The following is a 14,014-nucleotide window of genomic DNA, read 5'->3' as shown; positions in this document are numbered from 1 at the left end:
AAGGAGGTGATGAAAACCGTAAAAAGGCTTTGTAGAATCACAAATATTTGGAGTCAGCATACTACGGAACACGATTAGGACACAAATCCTCCTAGATTTGAGAACCCTGTCTACTACAGAAGTATCTCTCCTCTGTTGCTTATAAAATGAGGACAACAATGCCTCCCGTATTATAACCTGACCGTCTAAGTTTGCAGTCAATATAACATGTCAAACACTGCCCTTGGAGTTCCAGAAATGTCTGGAGACTGGAAGATCTGCATTGACAGTGCCTGAACTGTTTTCAGCTTTGTTTTTCTAAATTCTCCACCATCTTTGGACTAAACAAGTTACTGACATATGGTCAAGTTACAATAACAGAAGGAAAAAAAGCAACATTAATCGTTTCAAGGAGTTTTGAGGCCAGGACACTTCTTGTGTCTGCTGGGAAGATAGACGAGTGGCCACGAGCTGCAACTCTGGACAATTAACCTAGGGAGCACACAGCTTCCCTGCCCAGGGTGGACACAGGGACACCATCACTCCCCGGTCACTTCCCAGCTTACACCATGGTCTCATCGCAAGGATTGTCATTTCTCACCTTCCCTCCTCCTCTGCCTGGTTATTCTGCCCTGGGGTTTATCTGCTGTGTCTAACTCATTACTGGTTATTATCAACCTCTGTGTACGTATTATCATTTCTCCGGCTGTTGACTAACTAAATTACCACGCACGTGGAGCAGAGTATCTGCTGAGTATGCTGACACTCTAGAAGGGAAATTCTATTTACAAGAGCTCGTCAGGGACTTCATCTGGCTAACATCATGATTTGGTTGCATGAAGAGATGTGTGCTTCCCCTGTCTCAGTTTCACTAGGCAATGTGAACTCCTTACTGAGCCTTCGGCACCTGTGGTCGGGGGCCGGACAGTCCAAAATGTGAAGGAGAGCCTCTTGCTGAAAGGGAAATTACATTTCGATAGTCATCTCTCCTTCCAAATTGCCTGTTTCCTGATATCCACTCTCTAGGCCAAACGAACATGACTGAAGTAAAACTATTTCAGGAGGAGCTAACTTCAAAAATAGATAGAAAGTGAGGCACTGATGGGCTCTTCCGTGTTGGAGACTGTGTATCTGATCAGCCCCAGCGCGTGGGCTGTGAGAGATGGGTAGGGAAGTAGCAGTGCAATTTACGGTGTAAAGCAGACTGCTCTCCAAACTCTGCAATGGCCAATTTGGTCTAAACCACCGTGTGAAGTGTGGATAATAAAAACAGGAAACCTGGGACTTCCAGTGGAACGAATCTCTGTAAAATAGTCATAGCCTTAGGAAACCATAAAAAGCAAAGCCATTTCACCAATATGTATTTATTCTGTACTAACATCTTCCAGATAAAAGGAAAGAGTGAAGGAGGAAAGGGAGAAACAAGGATGGTAGAGCCATTTGGCCAAAATTTTAAAAGGCTCTTTTTATTTAAATACCTGAGCTCCCTGCAAAGCCTCACTCAGAATCCCTGCTATCCTCGGGCTCTCCTTGCCACTTAACTAAAAAGTCACAAGTATTGTTTTGTTATATGCCCTTTCTTGCACACATTATATAAAAATTATCTGTTTTAATGACTTAAGAGTTTGTTTGGTATTTTTTATACTGAATAATATCTTAACAGAATACTTGTAGTAACCAATATTTTCAATGAGAGTGGAAAACCATTTTGGCTGGAAAAATGGTAATTTGTAGAAATGGACATAGTGAATAGAGCATGTTAAATCTAATATGCTTTCTCATTTGTTTTACTATAAGTATCAGGATTTTTCCTGGAGAGTTTTCTTTTCTCCCTTCATTTTGTTTTTTTGTTTTTGTTTTTGTTTTTTGGTTTTTTTTGCGGTATGCGGGCCTCTCACTGTTGTGGCCTCTCCCATTGCGGAGCACAGGCTCCGGACGTGCAGGCTCAGCGGCCATGGCTCACGGGCCCAGCCGCTCCATGGCATGTGGGATCTTCCTGGACCAGGGCACGAACCCATGTCCCCTGCATCAGCAGGCGGACTCTCAACCACTGCACCACCAGGGAAGCCCGAGTTTTCTTTTCTGAAATACTTCTTATTTAAGTCTGAACCATAAAGTGATCTCATACAATGTAAGGTCCACAAGGACAGGGATGTTATGTCCCCAGCACAGTCCATGGCACAAAACTACTGCATAAAAATTCGAAGAAATGAGAGAAAAGTAGTCCAAAATAAAATAAAATGGTTTTACGCATTCATTATGAACCCACTTAAAATTCAACTAAATGTAAACAGGAAAATGCTGTGGTAGACGCACCACAGGTTCTCAGTGTGACCTTTTCAACTCTCCTGGCTTTGATCCTGATATTATTAGAACTACTTAATGCAAGGAAGCACTAACTATGACTTATTCCAAAACTCAGTCAACTGAAGGACTGAAAACTCAATTTCTATAGTATTGTGGGTTTTTTCTTTTTTTCTTTTCTGGATCTATGGCATAAGAGATGGATTAAGAAATATCTGTATGCAGACGTTTGTGATTTACCTCACTAAGGGATTAAAACAATTCGATCTGCAAATTTTGGTCATTGGTTACAATATGAGATGACAGAGGGAGCAACAACTGAGGTCAACAAGGTCTCCTTCATCTCTAGTATTTACTTTTTGTACTCCTCAGCTTCTCTTTGCTTCCTAGATATCTGTCCAGGACAAGACTTTCCAACACTAGGCTGGCAGAGAACATAGACTGAATCTTCTAGAATTTTGATTGCAGTTCATTCCCAAGTGCTCCCAAATAACTACCTTAGGTAGACTGAAAATGTAACTTGGACATCACCTGAATGACATCATGGTACTTTTTTCTTACTCCTTAAAAGCACTCTGCCAGAAATTTAGTCAACATTGTCTGAGGATGCTGGTCCCTGTACTCCTCCACAGGCAGCCATGCCAAGGGGCCTCCCCTCCATGAATCAACATAGGGAATGACCCAAAGACTGGCTTTATATAGCCTTGTGTTTGCACGGGCAGCAAAATGGCAGAGATGAGTAATGTAACAACCAAATGGGCAGATAGTTTCTTCAACCATTTGTTCTGCATATGTTTAGCAGATCATCACTATCTTGGACCTTACAGTTTGTGCAGAAGATATTCTCCAGAGAGAGAGGGGGTCTAAAATGAGTCAGTGCAAAGATTAGTCTTAGTATAAGAGACAGTAGATAATCGCCTGTTTCACCAAGTTGTAAAAGTCAGCTCTCTTGCAGCTGACCACTTTGAGCATGCATCTCGAAGGTTTGCAGTTGTTAATTTGGATATGTTGCTCTATGACTCTAATCTCATGCCACATCAAGTTTAAGGAGATAAAGAGCCTATTGTTTAAGGCTTCAATTTTATTAACAATGTTTACTAAGATTATTCATTCTTTTTGTAATAAGAACTGGACTTTTATTTCTTTTGCTTCTATTATAAGTCAGACTTTCAGTAGTTCAGCAAAAATGTATCTTTACCTTCTTGGCCCTGCTTTGAACAAAAGATATGCACTCATCACCAAAAAGTGAACTGCAAATGAGACCCAGAACTGGTTGCTTCTTCAAAGTGCCAGGATATCCGACCTCCCAACTTTCATCATGGATTTGGCTCTCCCAGATAAAAGGAAGATAAAATGCATTAAAAGAGGCCTTCCCTGGTGGCGCAGTGGTTAAGAATTCACCTCTTAATGCAGGGGATACAGGTTTGAGCCCTGGTCCGGGAAGATCCCACATGCCGTGTAGCAACTAAGCCCGTGCGCCACAACTACTGAGCCTGAACTCTAGAGCCTGCGAGCCACAACTACTGAGCCCGTGTGCCACAACTACTGAAGCCCTCATGCCTAGAGCCCGTGCTCCACAACAAGAGAAACCACCTCAACGAGAAGCCACCGCAATGAGAAGCCTGCGCAATGCGATGAAGAGCAGCCCCCGCTCACTGCAACTAGAGAAAGCCCACATGCAGCAACGAAGACCCAATGCACCCAAAAATAAAATAAATTTAAAAAATTTTTTTAAGTTTTAAAAAATGCATTAAAAGAGCAAGGATACAGGGAAGACTCTACTAAAAATGAGGTGGAAAGTGATGACTGAATGCTAACTCAGAGAGACACCTGAGACTTCAAAAGATCTCTGGGAGAAGATAAAAATGAGTATGTTTTTGAAGAAATCAATTCCTAACTCCAGAAGGATTTTCAGAAAAGGACACAGGGAAATAGAAGTAAACTTAGCATTCCAGAACTCTGTTCCCATATCTTCTTGAGTGAAAGCTGTACAAACTCAGAAGAATATGAAAACTTAGAATGTCAGTGCATTTTTGTAGAATGATAGAATTAGGCAAGAGAAAATAAAATTAATGATACTGTCAACAATGACTTCCGGTGGAAGACAGGATGTGAGCCAGATTCTGAAGACTCCCAAGAGCATCAGTTGGCAGCATGGAGTGGGCAGGAAAAGAGACTGGGAGATGCTTCCCACAGTCCTCTGTGCTTCCCCATCCTCACATACATCACACTTCATTGAAGTTGTTTCAAATCTGGCCACCCGCAAAACAATAAACCCCATAAGGTCAAATAAAATGACTAAGCTATTTAATTTTATAACCCTACTTAGCAAAATACCTCCATTAATATTGGTTGAATACATGGGGGCATAAACATTTCTTTTGATATAAAAGCCCTCAGTACAGCAAATATGTAAAGGCTTTTCATGGCTGGCTATCTGCCCTCTTGGCCATATTTAACTAGAGTCTCCTCCTCTGCCATCACCTGACCAAGATGTGGCCCTGAGTCTCTAACTCTGAATGATTCGGCCCCTAGACCTGAGGCTAAAGCCACCTCACCCAATGAATGTTGATTTCCTCCATCTACTAAACTACTCAGCCTAGCACTTACAATATTTCATCTGTTATCCCTACCTTACCTAAACTACCCATCTATGTCCTCTTTCCTTTGCTTCCATTTTATTCCCATAAACATTTGATGATGGTGATAATGATGATTATAATAATATCCAGGCAATTTTCTAAGCATTTTATATACATTACCTTATTTAATCCTTCTAACAATGCTAGGAAGCAGGTAGTGTTATTATCCTCAGGTTAAGAAGAAGAAACTGAGACACAGAAGGTTTAAGGAATCTGTCCATGTGCACTGCTAGGAAGAAGTGAGTACCACTTGGATCTGAACCCGAGTATCCTGGCTCCAAAGTTTATGCCCTTCAACCCTATGGTCTATCTCCCTCCTAGACACCTTAATGAGTGTCTACTATACCCACACAGTACTGTGCCGCTAGACAAGGGGATACTAAGATCAGCTAGAAATAGACCTTGCCATTGAGATGTCTAGTATGGGGAGAAAAGACTTGAATATAATAAGCAAAACACACTGCAGAAATTCATGAATAACTTTTAACATAATAATAAGGATCAGAACGAAGTTCTGCAGAACTTTTCTCACTCTCACGGTAAATAGGAACTGGGGTTTGGCGAAGGTTTGTGACATACACACTAAATAACATACCCAAAGCCTAAGCTTCCTTCAAGGCCACAAGACTTTCTCTTCTGAAAAGCTACTGGTGACTAACCCCACTCCCACCACAGGCTTTCCATTATTCTGAATTTGAATAATGTTATTCTGAATTCATAACTTGAGACACCCAGCCCACCACTAACCTAATCAAATATTGCCTTAGAATTATATTTTAGATGGTTAATACATAGAAGTTATATCACCCTAAAAACATTACAGAAGCAATGACTATAAAACCATCTCTTAAAGTTCTTACAATTCTCAGTACAGTACAGAGCAGACATATGTACCCAATGAATAAATGATGAATGACTGAACAAAAAATGAATAGATGGATGATGGATTTGTAAGTAAATGACATGGAACTTTGGAAGCAAGTGAGAGAGAGAGCCTGTGATAAAAAGCTTTGGGCATTAGTAAAATGTTTAATCAGATAGATTTGGTGCCCCCAAATAAAGACCAGGAGCACAGGCAATTAGCACAGTCTTGGCAGCAGGAAAAAAAAACAAAACAAAACCCCACTTCATTCTCCCACCCCCATGCCCTTACACACTTGCATACTTGGAAGAAAGAGTCAATTTGCTGGCACCCAATGCAAGTCCTTTCTGGAAGTGATTACAGTCACAAATCTACTTTTAGTCAAAGGTGTTAAAAAACGAGAGGGAGACCATCCAATTCTTACTTTCCCTTTGTGATGAACTGTTAAAAAGTGATACAATTGGATAGAAAAGGAGTGAGAAGGGAAAGAGACACAAGAATAGACTACAGGAGACCAAATAAAACGTTCCAAGTGGCAAGCATTGCAAAATAACACTTCATCATTCCCAAATTCCTCCTGGGCATTGACTAACGGGAGTGTCGTTATTACCTGGTGAGAGGTCAGCTTTGAAGAGCTCAGAGTATTCCTTTAAAGTCTTTGGACCTAGTCTCAAGTTCAAGGATGCACAAGTGAAGCCTGCAACCATTATGATATTATGCTTACCAGGTTCTACTAAAGCTATCCTGATGAAAATATCAGCTGACTTTGAATGTATACTAGGTCTCAGTAAGCATGTCTGGGAAATTCAGAAGAAAGACACCATTGGCCAAAAGAAACTACACAAAAGACAGAAATTGGAGGCTTCTGAACTGTGCATTCTTTGAAGCCCTTTCTGAAAAGAAGGAAGTCAAGTGCATCCCTATCTACTCTTACCAATATCCACTCAAGTAAAGTCGTGATAAAAATCTAAGTATTTTGTGGAGAATAAACACTCTCCACTGTGAATGCTACTAAGACTAGAGTCTTTAGTTAAGCAGATAACTAAGCCCACTCATTCTCAGACTCTTCATCATTCTTATCTATGCAGAACAGACCCCCTGGAACTTCCCACTTTTCTCCTGGGTTTATCTGCCTCATCTCATCCTTCGAACCTCCCAGGAGCATCTTTGTAGCAGAAGCTCCCAGTCAGTCTATAGATTATCTTTCCCCTGACCTGACACCTAAGCCCCAAGCATCTATATTTAATCACCTGTTAGACATCCATTTTGTTTTCCATTTGGATCTCAAACCTAACATAAATGAAAAAGAAATCTTGACTCTCATTGGCTCCTGAAAACTCATTTCTTTACAAACTTCTCCAGCTCAGTAAATGGCAACAATGTTCACCAATTTGATCAAGGCAGAACGCCTATGAGCTGTTCTTAATTCCTCTTTCTCTCCCTTCTCTCACATTCTACTTGCCAGTTCTGTTGAAATTTTCATCTTTTCTCCATCTGCCTGGCTTCAACCCTAGTCTAAGCCACTATTATCTCTGACTTGCACTACCACAAAAAAGTCCTAACTCATCTCCCAGCTAATGTCATATTGCAGAGTAAATAAGAACCATTAGCTTGGTGGCCAAAATAAAGCATTTATTTATTACATTTACTTGTAAAATCATTGTATATAATAATAATGTGATCAAACTCCAGGTGGAGAAAACAATAATTATGTGAAGATGATCATAATTATAATAAATGCTCTAAGTTTTACAATGATTTCATTATCCAAGTGAAAATTCACAGAGTTAGTGGTTAAAAGCTGAACACTTACCCTGCCAACACCGAGCAGCCACCGTCACCTGCCATCTGAATTGCAAGTAGCCTCAATTCCACTTTTGCCTCCACTAAGCCCTGTTGTCCACAAAGCTATTAAAGTGAACTTTTAAAGACATAGATCTGAATATATGACTCCTGCACTTACAATCCATTGTGGCAGAGATCTTCCCATTCTCTCCATCTTCTTTAAAATGATAGCCCCCACCATCACTAGTTTTAGGGAGTACAAGGCTGCTCAGCAGGATAATTGATCTCTCTGCTTCCTTTTGGCACAAAGGAGGTGAGTCCGTGTGATGATGTCTGGGCTAATAGAAGTCAACAGAACTGAAATGGATGCAGCCTCCAAGTGATTCCTAAAAGGCAAAGCCACTTATCCTGCATTCCCTCTTTCCTCCTTCCTGTGGGTAGGAATACAGATAGGATGGTGAGAATCTACCTGTATTATTCTCTGCTGAAAAATACTTTATGACACATAGTAGCCACTCAAGTATTCAAATCAATGAAAGATAGAGGAACACAGTGTAAGACAACTATACATTCTCCTGCACAGATACTTATTAGATATCTGGTAGTAAATAATATAGTATTACCACTAAGAAGAGAGCTACAAAACTTATGAGAAAGAAAAAAGGCAATGTAGTCATATTTAATGCCAAAGTCATAATTGATATTCTAATAATTATGGAAGTTATGAAAAGAAATAGCCAGGCACTTTACGTCAGTGACCCATGTCTAGAAGTCACACAGAGATATGATCTGTGCTCAAGGTCAAGAATAAAGCACTCTAGAGTCAGGAAGCTGGTATCAAAACCCAACAAAATCAAAAAAGGAGGAAAGATTAAAGCAACAACATTTTTCCAGGACATTATATATCCTTGGGCTCAAGTTGTTCAGAGTAACAAAGTTAAGATAGAGAATTTTATTTTGCTTAAATCTTTTTAAGATAAAGGGGCATGTATTATCTCACCTAACTACAATGTTAGGAGAAAATTCTCAGACTTCAGGCAGAGCTGGACCCAAATGTTAAGAGGATGTCATTGAGGATCCATTGTCTCTCTCTCTCTCTCTTTTTCTTTTTACTTTTGAACTCAATTTAGACTTATAGAAGAGAGTTCCTGTATACCCCTTCCTTACTCAGTTGCCCTTTTGTTAACATCTTATGTAACCATAGTACAATTACCAAAGCTAATAAATCAACCTTGGTACAGGTTTGTTGACTAAATTAGAGACCTTATTAAAATTTCACCAGTTTTTTCACTAACATTTTTTCCTGTTCCAGTATCCTACCAGGATTCCACCTTGCATTTAGTTGTTATACTTCCCCAGTCTCCTCTGATGCATAATGGCTCCTCAGTTTTCCGTGTCTCTCATGATGTTGACATTTTTGAAGATTATTGGCCAGTTATTTGGTAGAATGCCTCTCAGTTTGGGTTCCTCTGATTTTTTTCTCTTGATTGGAATAAGGTTCTGTGTTTTTGGCAAGAATACCACAGAAACTATGCTATTGCCTTTTCAAGGAATCTTATCAAAGGATTAACAGTGTAATAATGTTTCATTACTGGTGATGTTAATCTTGATCAATTGGGTAAGTGGTGTCTGCTGGGTTTCTCCACCTTGAAGTTGCTATCTTTCCCTTTGGAGGTAAAAAATACTTTGGAGGAGATCATTTAGTCTATGCAAGTTCTGTGTCTCCCACAAATTTTGTGCATTAATTTTATTGAGATGCAAAATTTCAAGTAGAAAACAAATCCTCTTTTACTAGTATACATGAAAAAATCACAACTAAAAAAAAAGGACAAACAACGAACTGGAAAAAAAATCACAATCTAAAATTTACTGAAAAAGATGTGTATTAAGAAAACCATATTAGCGTCCCGCTTTTCTCCTACTGCTGTAGCCTGAAACATGCTGACTCCTGGCCCTGTCACTCCAGAGGCACCCTTTAAACCATCGCAGCCCCCAGTCGTTGAGGGCTTTAGCCCCAGTGTACACAGCACTTCGGAAAGCTTCAAGGAAAAGTTTCTTCGCAAGACCCGCGAGAACCCAATGGTACCCATAGGCTGCCTGGGCACAGCGGCTGCCCTTACCTACGGCCTCTACTGCTTCCACCGGGGTCAGAGCCAGCACTCCCAGCTCATGATGTGCACCCGAATTGCCCCCAGGGCTTCATGGTCGTAGCCATCTTGGCAGGTCTGGCTGCATCCACTCTGAAATCTCAACCCTGAGTCGGTGGCCTGGCCTTGAAAGCTCCGCGGAGATCGTTCCCAGCTCCAGGAGCAACCACCGGTCCTGCCCCTGGCATTATTCCCTCATCTCCCCTGACAAGCCCCTGTATCAGTGGTGTCAGAAGTAGCCAATTGTGTAACCGACAGATTTTTTCAGGAATCTCAGGTTCGGTTCAGTTTGAGTGTTGCATACTTCTACTTGTGCTGCACCTTCTCCACTACCTACTTAATAAACTCTGATCCACTTGTTAAAAAAAAAAAAAAAAAAAAAGGAAAGAAAGAAAACCATAGTATACCAAAATAACATTTAAAAATTATAATAGTGTCTAACTATTGCTTTTGCTTCAAATGCTGTATATCAGTGGTTCTTACACTTTTCTAGGCCATGGAACCTCTGGAGAACCTGATGAAAGATGAGAGCTCACTCTATCCCTTAAAAAATGAAAATAGGCACATGTTGACAATTTTGAGAATTCATAAACCACCAAACCTCATCCTTACATTGCTGAGGGGTCTTCAGGCTAAGCACCTCTTTCTTAATACCAAAGAGCAGCTGTAACTCAATTTGCTTTTCATAGGTCCACCTATATGCCCTTCCTTGATGATGTCCAGTTTGTTATGGTAGAAAAAGGGAAAAGAGGGAAGGAGGAAAGGAGGGAAGGAAGAAAGGAAGGAAGGAAGGGCAGATGGGGGCCAGGTTGGAGAGAGAAAGAGAGAGGTAGAAAGAAATAATCATAATGTCCCATGTTCCCATTACTTCTCTTGCCCAGAATAGAAAAAAATAGTCTAAAAAAGTGACCAAGTCTTCTTAATTTTTTTCCTAAACTGCTTTTTAAGTTGGATCTTGAGGTGTATTAGAAACTATTCATTTTACCCCATTCAGCTTTTCTTTCCTCCCTCATTCCATCCACCCAATACCCCCCCATACTTTTTCCTTTCTGAGTACGTTGCTCCCTCAAAGATTTTATGTTTCTTTCAAATATATGTTCACAGGAATTGTGTACTACCACAAGAATTATATTCTTCCAAGTAAAAAACAGAAGGAAGCTAAGAAGTTCTGACATCTACTTTTAAAGACAAATTTTCACCAGGATCCTAAGGTCACTTTGTCCACTTTTTAAAGGAAGGCCTAAAAATATCTGAGGGTCTTTCTTCTTCTTTAAAACTGTTTCTCTTCTGAAGCAGTTGACACCATTCCATGAAATTTTTGCAGCAAATTTGCACTAAGTGCACTCAATGTCATGAAACTCCTTTCTGTTTTTCGGTATGTTGGGATGCTGACTCAAATGCATTTCATTTGAAAATTAAAAGCAAATTTCATAAGCTACTTGCTTTGCACGGAGAAATTTGGGTCAGTCAGTGAGAAAGACAACAGGCTTTTTTCATGGACCTGTTTTGAGGTAAGAACCATGCCTTTCCTAGAAGGACTCTGCCCCTCCCACCTGAGGGAGCTCTGGGTGTTCTTCACCACAACTATTTCTTCATCCTAAGAATCTCTGGGCCTAATTGTTGTTCCAGAAAATTTTGAGTCAAGTCTGCTGCATTAGTCTTTTACATAATACAACTTGGAAAAACTCTTTTCAGCATACCTAATTCAAATGAGTCCATCTGTGAAACCCAAAATATGAGATTTTCATAAAATGCAGATGCAATAACAGACTCAAAGCACAAAAGACAGCATTTATACAACCCATTAGGCAATAGTCAAAGCTTTCCTTCTCTAAAGAGAAAAAGGAAAATTGTATCATCTTCTAGCCAATACAGTAAGTCCTACTAGTTTAAGCTTTGATGTTGCCACATCAAGAATTCTTTCTCTAGTATGTTCAAAATCATGAAGAACATTCTGATAATAAGAGTTGTCTTTATGACCTCCTTTGATTTCTTTCATTAATACTAAAGAAATAAAGAAGAGACCTTTGGAGACCTAAGCTCCCCATTTATCCATGGGACATTCCAACTCGCTGAATTTCTTTATGAGAAACACAAAAACAAATCTTCACCAAGCAATTTAGCACAAAAAAATCTTCTCAAAAAGAAAATCTAATATCTGATTGCATGATAACAGAAGGTTGGACATACACAGCTAGATAACGCAGAGCCTGTTTCTTTCCTCAGTAATGGTGCTGTTAATTTAAATTATATGACGGTTATGGTCCATGAATTAGACATGTTTTTGCTATTCGCTTGCTGAGGGGGTTTTTCGGTATCCTGAAAAACTGATCGCTCTTGAGAATAAACAAGAAAAGAAACGGATTCCAATACTCCCCTCCCCACTTCAAAATCACATCGATTTTTCTTGACTCATAGTTGCATTTTTACTTTTCAACTTAAACAACTGTTTCTTCTTATCATGAAGGATGCAAATGTTAAAAATAAAGCTTCAGGTAATGGATGGACGTACATGTGATTCACGGTGTTGGGAGTGAAAACACTGTATTATAACACTGCATCAAAGGCGATAATTCTGAGATGGTTTGGTAACTTTTGGCTTTTGTGTTAAAAGTGACATCAGAAAGCACATTACATGCCTGAGTTTAGAGTTGGGTTTTAAGAGATTCTGCTCTCAAAGCACAAGAAAAAAGAAAAACTATTAAATTCCAGTGAATTGATGATTCTATGGCCTAGTTTCTTGGGATGGGGGAGAGAGATTAAAAATGGGAAGATTCTTAAGAGGCCCATTGCAATTCACCAGGAATTTTCCAAACACAAGCTCTCCACCTATGTGTATATAGAAAGATAAGTTTTAGAGGTTCTGGGATTGCTCAAATTGTCACTGTCATTTTAACTAATGAAGCCAGGGTACTATAAGAAGAGGACTGAAAGAGGAGTTACAAGATACCTGTACTAATTAATTAACTGTGTGACCATGAAAACAGATCTTAGCTTCTTTGGATCTCTCTCTTTCTCCTTACTCTATAAAGTAAAGGAGTTGAACTAGATGATTTCTCAGGGTCTTTTCTAATTAATACTTGTTTGATAGCTATCACTGGTTCTAATGTATGAGAAGTTTAAAGAGGGCTCTACTTGTGATATCACAGGTAAACCTTTAAAATGCATCACAAAGCTCCCATCAATCCAATTATGCTACATTCTAACATCTCCTGCCATACTTTATCCATAGCTCATGTGGACATATTTATAAACCATCCTACATTCAAACAAAGTAAAAGGAAAATCTCATCAGTTTCCTTACTTAATAGCTTAGCACAGAAGAACAGTAGTTGCCTCTCCCAGAGAAGAAAGTATGACCAGACAGACAAAAAGCCAGAAGCCTTTGGTTCCATGTGTCCACTCTTCATTGCCTTGGCAAGCTTTGAAAGCAGAACTTTGATATACTCTCTGAAAATGGCTGCTGAAATCAATTCTCCTGCTGGTCTCTGACCAGGCAGACAATAGACAATGTCATTTGAGCTTGCACAGCATAGACAGCATTTTGCTTGACCCTATGGACAGAGTCCAAACACATATAAAATCTAGTGGATTCCTCCAAGGAGCATATTGTGCATTTAGAGCAACTGGGACATGAGGAGTAGCTTTTTTTCCATCCCTAGTGCTCTCTCAGATATACAACCATTGACATAGTTCTGCCAACTAATAGTGTAATTGGGCAATATAGACATATTTTAACACTACTACAATTTAAACTCTTACACTGGTCCAAAAATAAATAGGTTAATGAAACAAAATAGTTAGCCTGATTCAGTGTTTTATAACTGATAAAAGAGAGACATCAAAAACCAAGGGGGCAAAGATCACTTGCTTGACCAATAGGCAACTGGAGCTACTGGGAGGAAATCAATGTGTGATCAAATTAGGTTTTTATCATACACTGAAATGTACACAGTGTGTACACTCTATGTACACACTCTGTGTGTACATAGAGTATGTACACATAGTACACCCCATGTGGACTAAACATTTAACTGCAAAAGTTGTATGCAACAAAAATAAGTATTGCCGAATGTAATTTGATTTCTGCACAGGGAAGGATCACTAAGCTTAAAAGCAATGGGAAAATTACAGTCTAAAAGATAAATATATTTAACTACATAAACATTTTAAATTTTGTGTGTCAATTAAACTGACCAAAATAAGAAGGCAAAAAACAAACTAGGAGATAATAGTCACAGAAAATATCAGAGTTAAAATATCATTCCCATATGAAGTGCCCACTGATATTGTCA

The 14,014-nt window shown here is 39.4% G+C and overlaps 1 pseudogene; it reads left to right on the top strand.

Moving 5' to 3' along the window:
- The first annotated feature begins 9,510 nt into the window (after positions 1–9,510).
- LOC116754821 lies at positions 9,511–9,830 on the top strand (annotated as a pseudogene).
- Positions 9,831–14,014: the final 4,184 nt, after the last annotated feature.

The sequence above is a fragment of the Phocoena sinus genome, chromosome 5 (genome assembly GCF_008692025.1).
Source record: "Phocoena sinus isolate mPhoSin1 chromosome 5, mPhoSin1.pri, whole genome shotgun sequence".
Lineage (NCBI taxonomy): Eukaryota > Metazoa > Chordata > Mammalia > Artiodactyla > Phocoenidae > Phocoena > Phocoena sinus.
This window is presented reverse-complemented; position numbering and strand designations above follow the sequence as displayed.